This window comes from Rutidosis leptorrhynchoides, chromosome 3 (genome assembly GCF_046630445.1).
Source record: "Rutidosis leptorrhynchoides isolate AG116_Rl617_1_P2 chromosome 3, CSIRO_AGI_Rlap_v1, whole genome shotgun sequence".
Lineage (NCBI taxonomy): Eukaryota > Viridiplantae > Streptophyta > Magnoliopsida > Asterales > Asteraceae > Rutidosis > Rutidosis leptorrhynchoides.
Window position 1 is genome coordinate 211,666,835 of NC_092335.1, and position 14,669 is coordinate 211,681,503.

The 14,669-nt window shown below is 30.6% G+C and overlaps 2 long non-coding RNA genes across 2 annotated transcripts; one reads left to right on the forward strand and one right to left on the reverse strand.

The window, feature by feature from the left end:
• Positions 1 to 7,226: 7,226 nt before the first annotated feature.
• Positions 7,227 to 10,983, reverse strand: LOC139897195 (uncharacterized). The gene is made up of 3 exons (XR_011776462.1): positions 10,817 to 10,983; positions 9,929 to 10,697; positions 7,227 to 9,038 (listed from the first exon to the last, which is right to left on the reverse strand). It is a non-coding gene; the product is annotated as an uncharacterized lncRNA (long non-coding RNA).
• A 1,295-nt stretch (positions 10,984 to 12,278) lies between these two features.
• Positions 12,279 to 14,206, forward strand: LOC139897196 (uncharacterized). Its single transcript, XR_011776463.1, has 3 exons — positions 12,279 to 12,504; positions 13,211 to 13,294; positions 13,870 to 14,206. It is a non-coding gene; the product is annotated as an uncharacterized lncRNA (long non-coding RNA).
• Positions 14,207 to 14,669: the final 463 nt, after the last annotated feature.

The window sequence follows — 14,669 nt, forward strand, 5'->3', positions numbered from 1 at the left end:
ACAGACTATGCTTATTGTTTCGAAAACATTAACAGATTAAGTTTAAATTTGGTCATAAATTTTCGGGTCGTCACAGTTAGTTGATGTCTTTTTGGCCAAAAGACACAACTAATCATGAAATGGTGTAAACCGTAATGAAATGGTGTAAGTTTTTATGAAATGGTGTAATCATTCATGGCACCTTTTCATTAGAAGTTATAACCATTCATGGACACCTTTTAGCCAAAAGATGTGACCATTCATGGTGCCTTTTAGCCAAAAGGTATAACCTTTCATATTTTATAAATAGAGTGATTTGTCTCATTTTCAAGATGGTGAAAAAATGAACATTCATAATATACATAAAACTCTATGTTCTTGACTTTCAATTTTAATTGCCTATATTGGAGTTGTGCCTTTGTCTTATCCCGAATAAATATTTCGTGTAACCCTAAGGCAATATATATATATATATATATATATATATATATATATATATATATATAAAACTAATTTATTATCTTGTATAGTATTTTACATACTTAATCTTAATGACCTATTGTATTTTATTATTTAAATTTATTATACATACTTATATATATATATATATATATATATATATATATATATATATATATATATATATATATATATATATATATATATATATATGGGGCAGGATCAATGGGGAAGTAACCAATCGGGGGGAAGCAAAATTTTTTTTTTTTTTTTTTTTGAAATTTTTTTTTTCCGGCATCAAGGTCACACGAAAATATGAACATTTAGAAGAGACACTTCGTGATGAATGTTATTATTTATGCGAGAAAACGATCGACAAAAATAACATTCAAGATAATATTGTTCGTGAAGAATATGAACGTTTTTTTTTCATGTTTTGTGAAGTAAAATTTAGCCCGATTTAGAGTTTAGGGTTTAGGGTTTAGGGTTTAGGGTTTGGTGTTTTGGGTTTATTCCATAAACCTAAAACACCAAACCCTAAACCCTAAACCCTAAACTCTAAACCGTTCGTGTTAAAAACTCAATCTAAATCCTAAATCTAAACCCTAAACCCTAAATTTCTAGACCCTAATATCTAAACCCTATAAACCCTAATATCTAAACCCTAATATCTAAACCCCAATAGCTAAAACCTCAAAATACGCTCGAAAAACACTATAATTGTTATATATTACTTCTTCGAGCGTTTTCCCGCTAAAATAAAAACATTTATCACAAGGTGTCTCTACTAAATGTTCATATTTTCATCTCATCTATAATGTTCGTGAACAAAGTTTTTTCAAAAAACGAAAAAAAAAAAGTTTTTGCTTCCCCCCGCTTCCCCCCGAATAGTTACTTCCCTCTTGATCCTACCACTATATATATATATATATATATATATATATATATATATATATATATATATATATATATATATATATATATATATATATATATATATATATATATATATATATATATATATATATATATATATATATATATTACAACCGTTTGTTCGTGAATCATCGGGAATAGTCAAGGGTTAACAGTTCAAAGGGTAATTGCATGAATGAAAATACTTCCAAAAAATTCTGAGACTCCACATTATAGACTATGCTTATTGTTTCGAAAACATTAACAGATTAAGTTTAAATTTGGTCATAAATTTTCGGGTCGTCACAGTTAGTTGATGTCTTTTTGGCCAAAAGACACAACTAATCATGAAATGGTGTAAACCGTAATGAAATGGTGTAAGTTTTTATGAAATGGTGTAATCATTCATGGCACCTTTTCATTAGAAGTTATAACCATTCATGGACACCTTTTAGCCAAAAGATGTGACCATTCATGGTGCCTTTTAGCCAAAAGGTATAACCTTTCATATTTTATAAATAGAGTGATTTGTCTCATTTTCAAGATGGTGAAAAAATGAACATTCATAATATACATAAAACTCTATGTTCTTGACTTTCAATTTTAATTGCCTATATTGGAGTTGTGCCTTTGTCTTATCCCGAATAAATATTTCGTGTAACCCTAAGGCAATATATATATATATATATATATATATATATATATATATATATATATATATATATATATATATATATATATATATATATATATATATATATATATATATATGGTCGAAATACTTTATCGCGAAAGCGACTACACGATTAAAAGGTTTATTCGGATATTCAAACCCTATTAACCAACAAAGCGATAAAATATTTTGGTAGTGATAAACCTTTGAATGAATCGGTGAGGGATATGGACAACATGAGTCCATGTAGACGGTTGATATTCAAGGAGTATTCTCTGGTCATGGTCAAAATTTCATGTAGGCGGGTGATATTCATATAAGGACATATTGGATCAAGCGACTGTATCTTCTGTTCAAACAATAAAGCCTTAGTATTCAAATGGGAAGATATGGTATATATAAATTTAGAAAACACAATGATCAGAAGAACTAACAGCAATATGATTATTATGGAAGACATCTAAGGTTTGGTATAGTTTGCATAATTCGTGGGACACGCAAATTTTCATCTGATCCCGTGTTCTTTTCATCGACTGGATCAATGAGTCCGACTGGACTCAAGTCTGTAAGCTTTCCTTTACATTGTCATCCAAAAAGTTGGTGGGTTATTTGATTAGTCAATATCATAAAATAGAGTGAACACATGAAATCAATCAGGGGTGCATGCATGTTTCCAAATGAATCTATATATAATATATACTTTGAATAATTATATATGGTTTTATCATTAAAGATGCATGTATGTAAATAATTAAATCATAAGTGTTGTGTATGGCTGCCATGTAAATGATGCATATAACGATAAGAAATAATATCATGATATATGTTTTAATTTAATTAACATATAATCTAACATGGTATGAAATGATACACTGGATTTAACATGAATTTAATCATTTGAACTAATGGTACATGTGACTGTATGAATGGATTCTGTTGTATGGAGTTAACTTGAATCAATGAATTTAGATTCAAATGAAGTTCTAAAAACGAATTGGATTAGGAGATACATTTCAACGGTTATTAACTACTTTGGTAACCATCTAACGTTCGTCGTTTTAATTTTGTATAACAAGTATGTTATGAATAAATGTATGACATGTTCTCATATATTCCTATAATTTTATTAGTAACTGTCAACAATATTGGTCCTTGTGGGCATGCCACATGATTTAAAGATGCCTGTTGAATTTTATGTAATCACAAAATTCAAAGGGGCCAACAGTTACTTGCATATATTGAGTATGTCTCATTGTCTGTCAAACAAAAATCAAATTCTATGTAAACTCAAATTCGTTTGAGTTTTGTACCAAGATTATGGGTAGTTATTTACATATACTAGAACATGTAAGTTTATCGTTAAGTACATGTTTGGTTTTGATGTTATTTAAGTAACCATGAGTTATGGTTTAATTAACAATGAAAATTCTTGAAGTATTTTAAAGATGTAATAATTCGACTTTGAATTATAGTTAAATTCACAATGAGAATCCTTAAAGTATTTAAGGATATGCTGAATAAACTATTGATCAAGAAGATAATCATCTAGAAGTGGTTAGAATATTAGACTTGGTATAGATGAAAGGTTATGCATCTACAAGTTCTTGATATATTTGACTTGGTATAGATGGGGTATCTTGGATAAAGGAAATAAGTTGAATTATTGAGACACTTTACCTTGAAGTCTTTTCTTCTTAATTTAGAAATGAATTGATTAAGGTATGTTTATGAATATTATATCACTATCCATTGAATGTAAATAATTGTGTGCATAACGATAATTTGGATACTTTATTAAGTATGTACAATTATATATTTACATTGGTGAGTTGACGGAAAATTGGACTTAGATGTCGACTGATCAATCAATGAATAATTAAGTGTACACGAGTTCCTTATGGTAACATAAGAATTTAGTAAGTCCTTGAATTAAAGGATTACTAAGAGAAATTGATTGAAGTCGAAGTGAATGAGATTAAAGTCCAATTAGATCCTTAGGTATGGGATGTGATATGACTAAGACATATAGTCAAACTAGCCTTTAAGAGCCCGTGCGTTGTACAGTTACTCTTAATCAGACAAACTGAAAATGTATAATGTTATATCAATAGTATCACAATTTGTATTACACAAAATAATAGTAGTTGTTACCAATTTCTTTTTAGAAGTTGGATTCAAATGTATAATCTTGATTAAGAGTATATGTAAATTGCTGATTATCAACATGAAATAAAGAATCTTTGTAATGACCGACTCCTCATTTATCAAGTGAAATGGATACTATTGGCATTGAAACAAACTTTTTTGTAAATTTAATGATCGTAAACGCTATGAATCAAAAAACTTTCAATACAACAATCTAATGTTTTAAGTCATTATTACCAAGTTTCATTCTCGACTACTTCATTCCCAGAATATTCTTTGAATTTTCGTTGATCGTGGATTCCAATATTGTGACCCTGAAAGAAGGTTTGAAAATGAATATAAATGTGTCAAGGATTCCACTTGCTGGAACTATCAACAATTTTTAGTCATATATATGAGTACAGTGTATTTCCTTTTATAACAACACAATAAACAGCTCGATAGTTCGTGAAACAATAAATATTCGGTTCAGTCAGAAAATTGATACAAAGAGCCCGTGCAACGCACGGGTGGTAAAATTATCGTCAAGTATATAAAGAGAGTTAGGGCCTGTTTACTTAGGACTTAATTGGATTAATTCTTTGAAGGAATTATTCGGTAAGAAAAAGTGGGTGTTTACTTGGAACCTTTTGATTAATTCAAACTGTCTGGTGGGTTGTTTGGCTCATGTGAAAAACTCATGTCCTCTGGATACAGCATCTCATTTCCATCTTTACCCTCATTTTTCCTTTTCTTTCTTTTTCTTTGTTTTTCATCTTAATTCCAATACAATCACCTTCTTTCATCTTACAACTTTCGATCCAATATTTTGCTGCACCTTTTTTCATTTTAATTCATATACTCATCTATATGTCCAATTTTATTAACGAGGTAAAAAATTTTCACCAATAATAACGCAAATCTGGAAAAACGCATAGGCTTGGAACTAACACCGCCACTACTACCTCTTGCTGCTCCGATAGCATTCAAAATCAATCATCGACAAACGCAGATCTCCGATTGAGAGATTGATGAATATGATAATGATGATTTTATTTATTTGTATATTTATCTGCGTATGGACTTCCGAAAACGCAGATCTATTTGTTAGGAAAGTCGTTGATTTTTAATTTCATATTTCTTTGTTGTACGTGGTTTATTTTTCTTATATCTATATTTATTTTGTTCATTTGATTATTTAGTATTAGAAGTAGATGTAATATTAGTAAATAACTTCGGAGATCATCATCACTGTTTTGTCAAAGAGGTTGTTTATGCGGATCTTCAATTGAAAAATTGATGAGAAAAGGGTAAAGTTGTCATTCTCATCATTAAGACATTTTATTGAGTAATAAAAGTAAACATCATCTTATATTTATTGGATTATGTCATATTGAAATATATATCCATATATTCATCTATATGAATAAATTGACTTAATAGAAAAAAAAAAAAAAAAAAGGTAAACAGGCCCTTACTAAACTTTGTAATCCCGTGCATAAGCATCTAAGAGGTAAAAGGGTAACTCACCGATCTTCCGATGAGCTTGACCAAGGCTAGATCTAAAATAATTGAGATATCTATACTTGATGGTGCAACATCAACAAATTCGCTCATGATCAAGTTACAACCTAAGATCTAAAGGATTTAAAACTTAAAGGTTATGAAAATGTAACTTATAATAGGCTAGATGTTGAATACCATCTTTTCATTCCTTGTTAAAAAGTGTAACACTTAAAAGTGACCGTAAAAATTAAAGATGAGATGCACTACAAACTATAATTAACAATTCCATCAAATGATAAAATAATGATGCACTCGATACCCATTTCCTACGGGTGTTCCTTATCACGATCCGTCGTTGCTTGTTTGACCCATTTAATATCCATCTTCTAATCGGCCATGAGTTGATGATGTTGCTATATGACCCATTTAGTATCCATCTTCTGTAGAATTAGTCGACATTTATTTTAGTGTGCACATGAGTTATGTATAGTTGTAGATAAGAACTATAAGTTGTAGATTAACAATAGATTGCACATTAGAAACAAACAATGGAAAACTGATCAATCATTTACATAATTAGCTATTTTTAGAAGTAGAATTGTCAAAAATCAAAAAAGAATCATCACATATAGGCACACGAAGTATATAACCAGTTCACTTATAATATGCATAGATCATATGAGTGTTTCTAGCCCTTGCTAAAACCCTATGTCAGGTCTTTAGGATTTGTATTTTTAGTTCATACTAATGGACTATAGTAAGTTTGACAGTTATCCTAATTTGTTGAATAATAACACTAATTACTAACAACGATTATAAGACGACGACAACAACAACAACAACAACAAATGTTGACAACTCACTTGTTTAGTTAGTATTTTGCTCAAATGTTAAGATCGAGAAGTTCTTTGTTGCGATGCTGTAGCATTTTTATCAAAGATTTATCTTACTCAAGCTTTCAATAAACAAAAAACTGCACAAACACAAGAAATCTATAGTATGTAGTTTATGAGTATCATTAGCAGCCTCATAAAGATGCACAGTAGTGACCCATACCATTCTAAGAGTGTATAAATATTCTCTAAACTGACCCTTGCCAAACCCGAAAGTATGTTATATAAAAAATCAACCGAAGGCACACTTTGCATCAAAAGGAACTGTTTCAAACAGGGCTTCCTAAAAATGAAGTAACATATATGATTCATCTCATATTAAACAACTCAATCAACATAAATGAAGGCATAGTTAGAGAATATTTAAACTTAAACAGCTGCTGATTCAGTTTATGACATTATTAATAAAACATGGTTTAAAAAACATTATCAAATGTTCATATAGTAAACGGGTACTGTTATGAAAAAAAAACATGCTTATGTTGTTTACGACAATAACTTGTTTCTGAAAGATCACCGTCTGGTTGGCCTTCTAATGATGGATACTACTGACACAATTAATTAAATGAGTAATTTTGTAGTCGATGTCGATGTTTTATTTTCATATAGATAGATGAAAATAGATTTTAAAGGTGGTCTCAAAGTTGTATAGCTCATCATGAAAAGAGAAAAAAAAAAAAAAAAAAAAATGCTATATTTTTATTAAAATTCTAACCTGCAAAACTTAGGAAATTTTCATTAACCAAAACATGGTACAACTAACTGTAAATTTGTGGTCAATATTACCTTCTTCACAAGACTTTGAGCCGCAATCGAATCATAAAATGCACGCATTAACATAGTGGGCCATCGCTGCAAACTTTTAAAGGTAATATTTTACATATCTAGGGATGTAGCAAATGCATCACCTGAAGAATATGAAATTCGTTTGACATTGATCTGTATGTATCCATGATAAGTTCATCCTGCTTCTCTAAGTGTCTACACATAAAACAAAGAAAATTATGAGATTGCGGCTATGTTATGAGATATGCGTCAGAGGTGGGAAAGGGAAAATGAGGAGGTTAGGTAATACATCGTAGGCATTCCAAGTTAAAATGAATGAATTTTGAAACATGTCGGATCGGATCAGGTAGAGGATGAACAACTAACTAATCATCTCAAAAAGTCAGTATGCAACACTTCTTCCTTGCTCAAATAAATAGAAGTTGATAGCTGCTTTATTGAGCCCACTATGTAAAGGTGACAATTCCGACCCATTAGATGAGGGTACAATGTAAAGATGACAAATCCGACTGAGGTGATTTTGCTTATGTTTTATCTTAATTGGATCAAACATTTACACCTGAATAGAGAAGCGTTTGTGAATTAATTCAGGCCTACCTAATCCATTTTTAAATGACACTTGTATGTACTATTATAATAATCTTTTCTAGATGAGAAATCACCATATAATGAAGAAAAAAAAAAAAGATATTGTTTACTCAATAATATGTGTTATCATAGTGAATAAGTTAAATTAATTTAATAACTTAATGTAAATGAACGTACACACTAAATGCTTCAAACAATTTTATTACGTGCACTCGAAGGATTTTTGATAAATAATTCACTCTATCAAAAAGGACTACTATAATTATTTGTTGTGAACAAAAAATTAGATATTTAATTGAATGATAAGAATTGTATAAAAATGCCTTCTTTAGTTATGATCGACGTATGAAGTATGTGTATAAAAAGAATGACTTAAATAATAAACTGGCCAAGTTCAACTTATTAGCTGCACAATGGTTAATGATAAAAACATACCAACACCAGAAAATCATATGGTTTAATGAACACTCATAATTTTGAGCATAAAACATGAATTGAGGAGCATGTGAAGGGTTTGAATCAAATAACATAAATCTGTTTATAGCTGGTTGAAACATAGAACTTGAATTGTTACTTCCATTACTCGACCTCGGATTCCACTCTTCAAGATGGGCAAGTTAGAAATAACATATATATTTATCATTTAAAAGTATAGAAATCCTGAGTATTAAGTCTTTTTGAAAGTTGCTAAAACTCATGGTGGTGGGTTGAGTCATGTCATATTCTATCATTGTTAAAATTTGTAACGTGGGGTGACATAATAATAGGTTATTGTTATTCAAACTAATTACTAAATATTGACATGTTGATTATGATTTAAGAGATGTTGTAGTCAATAGCTATAACTATACTAATAATATGAAACTTCGAAAACTGTAGTTGTATGACTGAAAATGAACTTAGCCAATTTTTAACCCGCTTGACACGCTTGATTCCTTAAGCCCGTTTGCCTTTCAGCTAAATTTGACTTGTTTGAAGTAGAACAACACCTAATTTATTCTATTTGGAAATTAGGAGTTTAGAAGTTGTTAAAGCCAACCTGAAGCAATCGCTTTTTTAGCCACTTTCAAAGGTCTTTCCCCATTGCAATACAACGTGTATAAATGTCTGTCACACTGCAAGTATCAGAAGATAAAAATCAGCAGATAAATAATTTTCATTCCATATTAGGCGCGTGAAACACGGCTTCTGAAGGCACACTTGTCGTGTCAATAATTTTCCATTTTGAAGAACTGCCATTGTTTTCCTGATACCCACTATGCTTCCAAATCCTATGCAGGATTCGGCTCCTCATTTCTTGGTTGCTGGTGTATCCAGCGACCAGATTAAATAGCAAGTTCGCTACCTTAAAAACTCATACATGAGAAGATCAATGCTATTTGTGTAGTCATTTAAAAATTCTTTTTAACTCCGCATATTCAAGATTTACATCAAGTAAGGTGTAATTAGTAACCATATACACAAGCCATGTTCTACGAATCTTTCTCGGTTTGTATATTCAAGAATTACATCAAATAAGGTGTAATTACTAATTAGTACCCATATAAAAAAACCCATGTTCAATCTCTCTTGAAAAATGAATGTTTTTCAGTTTTTCTTATTCAAGATTTACATTTACTCTTTTTATTTAACTTTAAACAAATTTTTACATACGTCCGCTGAAAGATTATATACCTTGATGATGTATAGGGATGTTAATCTCAGAATGGTAATAGGTCGAATCAAATGGGTGGATCAAGTCAAACATGCTAAAAGAGGTGTTTTTATGTCTAACTTCATGAATAATATTTTAAAGAGATTGATAATCATTGTAGTATAATATTGTTTTTGAAATTTTAACTAAAGCATTAAGTATTTTTAAAACTTTTTAAAAGGGAATTCAAAGTGTTTGTGAGTCAATCTGACTTGATGCAGTATGACCCATGCTAAAATGACCTGATTCAAGCTGAACTAATTTAGACTCGTTTCAACATGAACTAATTGTCAGATTATAATAGGAACTTACATTACATAATGACATGAACAATGACCTTATTTACCACCTACAATCACACCAGTAGTAACATAAAAGTACTGCAATGGTAAGATGTACTTGAGCTGAAAATAAAAGTAATGAGTTGAAATAAATCACACCACCTATAAAACACTTTCTGTAACATAAAAGTAATGAGTTGAAATAATAATGAGAGAAATTATAGATTGAGAACCATCCTGGAAACATGTAATTGAATATGTACTTCAGTAGTAACATGTACTTGATCGAGCGAAACTGCTTTTAACCCATTTTAACCCCAAAGCACTTTCGACGCGTTGCTACCTGAACTAATCTTGACCCATTTCAACCTGAATTAATTTTGACCCGTTTTAACATGACACTGCTTTTGACCCATTTTAACCCCAAACCACTTTCGACCCGTTCTTAAAGTGACATTATAGCAGAACAAATTTTGACTTCAGTAGTAAAGAATAAATTATTAAGACCAACCAAATGTTGTTTGATAGCCCATACAACATTATGATTCATATGTTTAGTCAGAATATCAATATATGTTTAAAATATTAATATCCATACCAGCATGTTTCAAGTATATTAAGAAGAAAAAAAAAAAAAACTCTTCACATCTTAGACATTCTCCAAGTCCTAAAGATATATAAAAAAAAGTTACCTTGCCATTAAAACCAACATTCATGATACGGTTTTCAGAGTTCAACTGTATGTTGTAAATTTTAAATAGCATGTCTAAATGTTGCAAATTTTGAACTTCATTAACCACCTACAAAGAAAGTAAAACAAAGCAGAGTCAATATTAGTAACAAAATGTGGCCACTCTAGAACCCTGACCAATACTTTTATCACAAAGACAATTTAACGTAGTCACAAAAAGCAACTTACTTAAATTAGACCTCTGAAGTGAATTATCAGACACGACGTGTAGAAAACTTCATATTGTTCCTGAAACCTATTGTGATAAAAATCATATTAGTTCAAATGTAAAATTTAATTGCAGATCTCATATATCCATTCAAGCGTTTAATCAAACACTTGATGTGCAGAAAAAATATCATCATTCAATCAATACATGTATACCTCAAACATACCTTATAAACATCAAACCAACAACAAATGCTAAAAATAAAACAATTCAACCATTTTAGAACAAATTATAAAATGAATAAAATAAGGTGATTATTTCTGAAATCTAACTAGAGTTATCGATCATTTTGTGTGATAAGGTGATTTACTCGAGACAAATAGATTTCGAGTTAAGCTTTATAACAAGTTAGGAGAGTGTGGAGTACACGCTTGTTTAAGCTAACTAGAGTTATCTAATTGAAAGGTTGTGTTTGTTAGTTGATGTCTTTTTGGCCAAAACACACAACTAATCATGAAATGGTGTAAACCTTAATGAGATGGTGTAAGTTTTTATGGAATGGTGTAACCATTCATGGCACATTTTCATTAAAAGTTATAACCATTCATGGACACCTTTTAGCCAAAATGTGTGACCATTCATGGTGTCTTTTAGCCAAAAGGTATAACCTTTCATATTCTATAAATAGAGTGATTTGTCTCATTTTCAAAATGATGAAAAAATGAACATTCACAGTATACATAAAACTCCCTGTTCTTGACTTCCAATTTTAATTGCCTATATTGGAGTTGTGCTTTTGTCTTATCCCGAATAAAGATTTCGTGTAACCCTAAGGCAATATATATAGGGTCAAAATACTTTATCGCGAAAGTGACTATACGATTCAAAGGTTTATCTGGACATTCAAACCCTATTAACCAACAGATTGATTGTGGCTGATCTTTGACTTAAAATTATTTAGGTATTTTGACTAATATCTTGTATCTTGTATAGATCTTTAAAATTAACTTACATATGTGATATTTGGCACTAAAAGAATGCTTGTGTCCACAATGCATAGATTAAATTGGAATTGTTTAATATCCCAACATGTAAAAAGATATCTGATTATATTATGAGGTATGTAAAAATATATACTCCCTCCGTCCCAATTTAATAGTTCCCAGACAAAATGGCACACAGTTTTAGGAAATCTCACTAACTTCATTTCTCCACCAATAAAATATCTTCTCTCCAGATCCACCAATCAAATATCTCATTTACTTTCTATTTATGGAAGTGGACTATTAATTTGGGACATCCTAAAATGAAAAAACAGAACTATCTAATTGGGACCGAGGGAGTAGTTACTTATTAAAGATTGTTAATTAGAAAATTTTAATCATGTTGGTTAATTTATTTTTAAACAAACACATATTACTTGCAGATATCTTATTCAACCAGAAAAAGGATCAGCACCGCAGATGTTATATCATAGTTTATTAATCGAAGGTTGGATTCAATCATTACGTCGATAGTATTATTGGTATAACTATCTTAATAATTTGTTTCAAATTTCTTAAATGACGATTGATCAAGGTTACTACGTTTAGTGTCTATTGAGATGTTGACACAATTATAATAAATTCATGGACCTAAGTGTAATGATGAAGCCAAACCAAGGATAAAGAAATGTAAAAGGGTTCCTCAACAAAATTTCAATGTGATTGTAAGTTTTACTCTTAAGCTTCTTTTTTATGTGTCACTTGATAATATCATGTTTCTTGGTGTTCTTAATCTGATTTTCAGGGGTTATGTTTGGTATGAGTGAGTTTGACTGAAAGCAATAATTCCCTTTTCATGTGAAGATTGATACTTTTGATCAATCCTTTGTTGTCGACATGTACCCTGAATAGTTTTTGTTTGAAATCCAATTAAGGATGAAGAATATAACCTTCCAAATAAATAAAACAAGTTTTATTTTTCATATTTAATTCGAAATCAGTGAATACCTATCAAAGACGTATTCATATGTAATTAGGTTTTGTATAATCGAAGTTAGTGTTGATTGATTTTTTTTAACTTTTAGTTAAATTTCAATTATTTTGTTAATTGGGTCATTTTTAATATAGAAGTTAAGCTCATATCAGTTAACTTTTTATTTAGTAATAGATACTTGATGCAGTTATGATTTAATATACAGTATACTTACTTTCATGGAAGTGGCATGAACTCTGAACACATGTTACCCGAAGTTGAGAAAAAAAATCTTCGGGAAGGGTGCTACTTATAGTTATAATACTTGATATGTTTCTTTTAGATCAATTAATTGCTATACATTATGTCATCTTATAAAGTTGGTGTTTTATTTATGTAATTTTTAAACATGTTTCAGCGTAATGCTAATCAAGCCTTCCTATGTTAAATATGTGCAGTGTGGTTCACGTTAACTACTCCATCATGGAGTCATAGTAACATTTGAGAGTCTCTGTTATGCAAATTTGTAAGATTATAGCAGGGTGAGTATATGTTTATGTTGCATTTTATAGTTTTTAATATATCCTTTCTTATCAAATATTTTTTAAAATCTTCATTACAATTTTATATGACTGTTGGTATTACACGTGGGGTTGGTAATGGGTCAACGTGGTAGTTTAATATGTGGGTCAAGTCGGGCTGGCGCATGACATTTTGGTTTGTTAATTTGGATAAAAATATGAGTATAATGGGTCAAAAATGAAGATAATTCATTAGCTAAGATGAATTGGAACCTATTTTTAATGGGTAAACGCCAATAACACCTAACGTCTACTGTCTTTTATTTTCTTAAAAATTTAGCTGAGATGAAGTGGGTAGAACTGCAGATCAAGGAACTTATGAAGATAACTATAAAATTTGAAGATGTGGCTTCCCACTCCGTATATGAACCTCTTAAAGAAATATATGATGATTGAAGCTTTATATTTATTTGCTAGGTTTGAGTGTGACTTAATATCATGCTGTGTGGTACGGAGAATACCGTCTCCCAGTTCTTAATGTATGTATCTTTCTCGGACTGTAGTATCGTTTCTAACGTGATGTCACTTTTTTGCAGGACGTTGCTCTCAAGTTATTTTCAGAAAACGAATACTCTCGTGATTTGATACTTAAGTTGGGGTTATTAAGACTGTAATCACGTATCTATTATGATGTCAAATTATTAAATAGCGGAGATTTCCAATGAGTAAGGAAGCTCAAAATAACAAGCATGGATCCCAGTGAGTACGAAAGATCGAAACAAAATTAAGTAAGAATCTGGTGAGTCTAATGTTATATCGAGAAGTGAATCGTAATTTTAGCAAATTTGCTACCTTTTATGTAGAGCATTGTGCTCTTTATTTTTTTTTATTTTTTGTCTGATAAGTATTCATTTGAACAAGACAACTTATAATATGTGAAAGATGATGTACATTTGATCTGATCAAAGTATATACCAATTTGTGGCAATTTCTTGTACATGGGTCAATTTGGTTTCACCGAGTTACCTTATCTGATACGACACATCAACTTAGTATAAAACTCGGCAAGGAAGGTATAAGGACGAACCAAGTAGGCCTTTATCAAAGTACCTTCTCTTAAATTGGTTCGATGGATTATATGGAAATAAGGACGAACCAACTAGGCGTGGGATTATCATCAAAAAGCCCATTTTTCTGAACTTGTTTGAATAAGAGCCCATAAAAAAAAATTTTGACAATTTGCCCTCGCAAGGAGCAAGATGCCTCTTGCTCCCTTGCGCCTTGCGTCCTTGCGACCTTGGTTTCACTTGAGAGCAAGGAGCAATGTGCCTCTTGCTCCCTTGCTCCCAGGTGGAAGCAAGGACGCAAGGTGCATCTTGCTCCCTTGTTCCCAGGT